Source organism: Grammomys surdaster, unplaced genomic scaffold (assembly GCF_004785775.1).
Source record: "Grammomys surdaster isolate TR1022 unplaced genomic scaffold, NIH_TR_1.0 126063, whole genome shotgun sequence".
NCBI classification, from domain to species: Eukaryota; Metazoa; Chordata; class Mammalia; order Rodentia; family Muridae; genus Grammomys; species Grammomys surdaster.
In genome coordinates this window covers 679,092-685,872 of record NW_021620873.1, presented here as the reverse complement: position 1 = coordinate 685,872, position 6,781 = coordinate 679,092, and positions in this window count along the sequence as shown.

Here is a 6,781-nt window from a genome sequence, read left to right as displayed (position 1 = left end):
TGAGATGCAGTGATACTCCCTCAACTATTTGAGTTTAAAATCTGATCTTCCCAGAGAATGGGCACACGTCGGGAACACACTCTGAAAACTGCTGATCAGACCAAGGCTCTTAACTAGGTGGGAAGGCTGTCACTGAGCAGGGCTTTTTGCCTATTGAGTACGCAGGCCAGGCCGCTGCTTCCTCCCTGAGCCAGCTGTGCTGTCTTTGACTTAACACTAGAGTGTTTTGCAAGCCACACTCTCCGGGGCACCTCTATCGTCTCTTCTTGCTATGGTCCTCTCAGCCCCAGCCCTGCAGAACTTGCTTACTCGGAACAGCAATTTTGAAGTGGAATAGTGCTGGTCACAGGGAAGCAGGGCTTTAAAATCCATCAACCGAGACTCCCTGAGGAAGATTCCATGTTATTCTTTCCCATTTCAATGGACTTTTACCTGAGCAAAAGCAGACTGTTCTGTGTTTTTTTCTAACCCAGGCTGATGCTGAGACTCATCAGGTGTGGGTATTTCTGGCTCACAATACTTAGGTGCTGTGGGGGGAGCAGGGAAATGAGGGCCCATTAGATGTGCTGGGGACTTGAAAAACAAAATGATGTGTTTAGAGGAGGGGTCACTTCTGGGAATTTAATCTTCTGAGACACTTGCGGAGATACCAGAACGAGGCTGTTTCTGCTTAATGCTTACACATGCTTAAGCCCAAAAGTTGAACATGGGCGACATGCTCATTTACCAAACTACTTGGTAAGTTTAAGCAGGGTGAGGTACTGTTTGTTCTGCCTGGGAAGGTCTCCAGGATTGACTGTTGAATTACAGGTAAGTACAGACCTTGTATGTGTGCACACATGTCCATACACACAGCAACATGGGCATTTGCCTCGGTGCTTGTCAGAGTTAGAAGACTGCAAAGGAATTGTTGAGATGAAACTAGGGCGGGTCTGTGGGAGGCGGAAGTCTCACCATGCAGTCTGGGTGCTTTTTATAAGGATGCTACCTCACTAGTGAGGCCCCTAACCAGTCTCAGTGTAGCCTCCGCTGGGCTGCAGAAGGATAAACACGACTCTCCCCCACTCCCCAGAGTAGAGGGGAAGGGAGGGCTCCTTCACTGGATACATTTTTCTTGGAAACTCTCAAAGTTTTGAGAAGCAGCTGAAAAAGAGGCAGGGCTCAGGGCGAGAGGGACGGGCCCCATCCCATTTCCCAGTTATTAGAGCTATCCCCCGGGTCCCGCACGCTCCACTAAGCGTGGCGACAATTTGGCTGGAATAAAAAGCTGCAGATTCAAGAACTCGCGAGGGGAGGAAGAAAAAGTAAGCTTTGGAGAAGGATATTCTTCCTAACACTGCGAAACCTCACATACTGGGGTGGGCAGAGGATCGAAACAACACCTTTGTCTCAAGCTATCCAGGTTTCAAGAGAGCCTCTCTGGCCTGCACACCCTATTGAGGCCTTCTTCAGCCTTACGTTCTGGCTTTCAGAGTTCATAATATCTGAATGAAAAGAACTGGAGGTTTAATTTAGAATTCGAACAAAAAGTCCAGACACATGAGCCTCTATGAGACTGCTTGGCTGGGGGGCGGGGACAAGGAGTGACAGCACGTGTCACTGGCCAAGGCACTCAGGCTGTTTGGGGTCTTTGATTGAGGGGATTCGTTCCGATTTTAACAAGTTTGTCAAAAAAGACCTTCAGCTGGGCTGCATATGAGGCCCTGCTATTTTTAATATAAATGCAATGTTTTTAAATCCACCGGAGGTGTCCTAAACCAGATTTGGCCGAAAACAGCTGTGCCGAAATTGTAAAATCTCACCCTTGTGTCTGGTTTCACATCTGGTAAGTCACAGAGACCAGTTTCAACTCTCCAATAGTAATTAAATGTTTTCTTTAAAAGAAAAAAAAAACCCAGCCCAATCATACACAGCTGAATGCATTATTAGCAGATTATTTTGATTCACAACAAGTGCCTGCAGGAAGAATCCAGTGAGAATTTTATAGGTAGGTGGGTACTTTTTAGGTACTTTTTTCTAAAGGTGTTGATCAAAATAAGTAACCGTTACAAGGCATCTTGGGATGGGGTGGGCACTGAGGAGCCTTGAGAGACCGTAATTGCTACTGAGGAGAATTGCCTCTTCTTTGATGTCAGCCGCTGGCTTTCTTTTTTGTTTCAGAAACGAAGAAACTTCAAAAGCCGTAATTTCAGGACATTTAGTACTCACTAATATAGGTAGTAACTTTAACTGTTCTTCAGCTTTGCAGAGAGAGAGAGAGAGAGAGAGAGAGAGAGAGAGAGAGAGAAGTTTCAGAGTGAGGATGTGCTATAAGGAAGGATAGAGAATTTCAATATTTTCCTGTAATTTTTCCATACAATATTTTAAATTTGAATAAATGACAAGAAGCACAGCTAAAAACAGAACCTGTAGGCAGTCCTCTTCAGGACTCAAATATGTCTTAGAGGGAGCAGCAGTTCACGGGTTGTATTTGAAACATGATTCTATTTTGTGTTTCTTTATATCTGTTAATGAGATTTGTTGAATAACTGGGTTATCCTAATGGCTGAATGATTCTGGACTCATCCCTGGCCACAGGAAGTTGTATAGATTTTATAAAAACAACCTTTCTTTCCCTGCTGCTTTGTCAGCAAGGTGCCATTTTACTAAGATATGAAACGCAAAATTTGAGTTTGACATCATAGTAAATGAGTATATATATATATATATATATATATATATATATATATATATAGAGAGAGAGAGAGAGAGAGAGAGTGAGGGAGAGAGAGATATTTTGGAGACAGTCTGCCTACATAGGGCCAGGAATTTGCTGCGCAGACCAGGAATACCTGAAAACCTGAGTTCTGCCTGCTTTTGCCTCCTGAGTGCTGGGACTCTGCATTGTTAGTTGGTGACTTCTTTCCTTTGATCGGCTTGAAGTGTAACAGAAGTGAAGAGAAGGAGCTCTGGCAATGACTGCCTGGAGCCTGTTTTGAAGTTGGCTTTTCACGTACTTTTTGAGACTACAGTCCAGTAATTTTTAATAGCTTTACTAAGTTGTATAAGGGTTGGCCCATTCAAGTTTTAGAGCTGAATGACTTTTTAGCTGTACTCTCTAAAAATAAGAGCGTAGATGGATTCCAAGAAGACTTCTGAAATAGTGCAAACTTAGGGACCAGTCTCGGTTGTCACATTGACTAGTTTAGTTCTTCATGGAAGACTTAAAGACTGTGAAGGTTGTTTGCTTCCAACCTTCTCCATCAACCTCTGTCTCCCTGACATTCCATTCATTTTCCCTTCAGAAAAAAAAAACATAGAGCAAAGAGGAAGATGCTAAGGCCAGCCGGTGCAGGTTCAGAAAACATGAGACTCAGAAGACTGACTCATGGTACTGATGATAGAAGGTCACTCATTCTGAAATCACTGAATCTGGATGTCTGAAAAAAGCAGATGCCATTGGACTATCCAGGATCCAGAAAATCCTGCTTATAGGGGGCAGTGACATGCGTGAGAAGAGCAGTTGTCTCCATGGAAGGAGAGAGCTCTGTTGTTGTTTTCAAAATAGGATCTCATCTGGTGTCTAAGGCTGACTTAAATTCACTATGTAACCCAAGCTGGCTTTAACCTCACCATGATCCTCCTGACTGCTAGGTTATAGAGCTATTAGTGATGGCTTTGGCAAGCCTACTGCTCTCTTTTCCAGACCTTACTACTGCGGCTTCTCCCAAGTGGTGTGACTGAGGAGTACAGCCTCCAGTGTTTGTACAGGACATGAAGAACAGTCAGAGATGGAAAATAATTTTAACAGTTGCAATGGGTTGCTTTGAGTTCTAACGTGCTTCTGCTCACCTTCCTTTGCTGGAAGAATAAGGTTGCTGAATCGTATATCTGCTTTCCTGGCTGTTGACTAAATGGTATTTTCGGACACTCTATGCTATCAGGCTGCTCTGAAAGCCAGGGTACCCTCAGTCAGTTTAAGTTTTGATGCACGAACCACTGAGATCTTCCTAAAGGTAATCTTCAGAGCATGAGGTAGCGAGAAAGCCCTCAAAGGAGACCTGACACTAGCAGAAGTCCTTGTCAAGGTCATGGGGGAAGTCACTCATCCTTACAGATCACCTAGTTTGAGAAAGAACCAAAAGAAAGTGCTCTCACACCGGGATACCTAGAATGTGCAAAGCAGCCATTGCCAAGAGCTCTGGGAGTGTGGGAGGTCTGCTATCTACAAGGATCTGTTTCTCATCTTCTCTCTAGACTCTTAATTTAAATTCATTTTATTTTACATATTTTGCTTGCATGTATGTTTGTGCACCACATATGTGCCTGGTGCTTTCAGAATCCAGAGGAGGGCATCAAATTCCCTGGAACCGGAGTGACATGTATGAGCTGCCATGTGCCGGAACCCAAACTCAGGTCCTCTGGAAGTGCAGCCCACGCTCTTGAACAATGAACAATCTCTCTGGCTCCTCTCTGGCTCATTTAACCTCTCTAGGATGCTGGATTTCACCTAGACATTCTAAGACCTCTCTAGCAATTTCTCCCTGGGCCCCCGGAAACTGTAACCCATCTGTAGTTCAGAGAATAAGACTCATCCGGAACACAGGCACATGGCTTACAAGGCCTGCTTCTTAAGTCTAGGATGCGCTACCCATGCTATAGCTCTGAGAAAGACCCAGAAGCACACAGTTCTCCTACCAAGAAAAATTCCAAGCTTTTATCCTAGGTCCCTCACTAGGGTCTATTTAGAGCCAGCTGTCCTTTGAACCAGGCGATTGCTCTGGAGTGGTCCTTGAATGCTCTTTGTCTTTCTCTCTGATGCCAAACGTTAACTGCTGGCGACAACAGGACCACCTGCAATGTGTTAGTCATTAAAAAGGTCACGTCACTAAACATTTTAAACCACGAATAGCTTCAGATTAAATGAGGTGTAAAAAAAGTCATTTCCTCTCCGTGATAAACTCAGACACCTGCAGTAGGGCTCAAGTTTACCAGAGACATAAAGGGCCTCTCCCACTCACAGACCATTTGGAGATTTTTTTTTTTAAATGAGCATGTCAGCTATCTGTCTTCCTCTGGTAAAAGGAGCCCTGGGCTTAAGGACTGTGGACACAACTACTAGAGAAGTTGTGACGGTATCGATGGGATTAAAGCTGTTATGTGTGTTTGCTTCCCTGAGCAATTTGTAACATGTTGGGAGGAATCAAAGAATTTCTTGGTTTTCTTTTCCAGTGTTTTATCTCATTTTAATCCTGAACAGCATTTTAGCATGGTATCAGCCCCATGGATTGCTTGCTGCATCCATCCTGCACAGAACACATGGCGGCTGAGATTGGTTGGCATTGGTTGACTAGCTATGGGCTGGGTACCAGGCTAGGTGTCAGCTTACAGACCTCAGTTCTTCTCAGCGCTCTGCTCAGCAACCTCAGAAAGCAAAGCAGTATTGCCAGCTCTGTTTCCCTTCTGAGAACCTCAGGCTCTGAGACTCAGAGCCACTGATGTCATTACTCCCAAGTCTGTAGTCACCTGTGATTCCCACTGTCCAAGTCTCCGCCCTCTCCTGCCTGGTTGGCAGTTTCATCTCTCCACACCTCACAGTGGTGTTTTTCCACTCCCCTCAGGATCCACTTCTCACATGGAGGTCAGAGTGGGATTTTCAAGACTTTAACTTGGATCACATTACTTCCTGCATAGAACCCACGCAGTCTCACTGTAGTTAATAAAAGCCAAACTGCCTATTTGATCTTGCCCTTCCCCTCCTTCTTAGCCTCTTCCTTCCCCACATTCCAGCCAGGATTTCCACTTCTGTTATCTCTTGGCCCACCAAACTTGCTCTCTGCTTCCAAGGCTCTCCTCAAAGGTGGGTGACTGACTACCCACTAAGGAGTCAACTAAAACAACATGCAGTAGCCTGCCTCTTCTGTATGCGCTGTGGTGGGCACCCTCGCCTCTCTTTCTGACATTTGCAGGTTGTAGCCCTTGAACCTTTGAACTTGCCCCCACACTAGAATGACATGCTCACTCTTCTTCCCTGAGTTGAACACCTCTTTGGGGAAACTTTGTTTTTATCTCTGCCACACCCACTGTGCCCTCTCAGTGCCTTGCCTAAAGTTGGTACCTACTGAATGCAAGAATAAATAAACTGGTGTGTTACAGAACTGAGTTCAGCCCCAGTGACTCCTCAACAGGGACATTTCTCATAGCCTAACAACAAATACTGTTGTTAGGTACCTATGCCAGCCACAGAGCAAGGATCATACCTGCTTTGTAAGATGTCTCCCTAATTTCAAACATTGCTGTAAGCATTCTGGAGGGAAGCTCAAACCAGCCACTTCCACACCCAGCCCGTACACTTCCTAGCATATCTGAATTAGTCTTAACTTCTCCCTGCTGTGTCTCTAATGTGAAGCTCAGTCTCCACTCATACATTGCAGGTTTCTGTGAGGACCTTACAGTATACTCAGTTATAAATGACCACCTTTTTTGGTTTTTTTTTGTTTGTTTGTTTTGTTTTTTGCTTTTTTTTTTTTAAGCTTGATTAAACACTCAACTGTTACAGCCTTTTGATTTCGAAACTAGTTCGTCCCAATACCTTCCCTCCCTCTTCTTTCTTTCTCTCTCTCTTTCTTTCTTTCTTTCTTTCTTTCTTTCTTTCTTTCTTTCTTTCCTTCCTTCCTCCCTCCCTCCCTCCCTCCCTCCCTCCCTCCTTTCTTTCTTCCTTCCTTCCTTCCTTCCTTCCTTCCTTCCTTCCTTTCTTTCTTTCTTTCTTTCTTTCTTTCTTTCTTTCTTTCTTTCTTTCTTT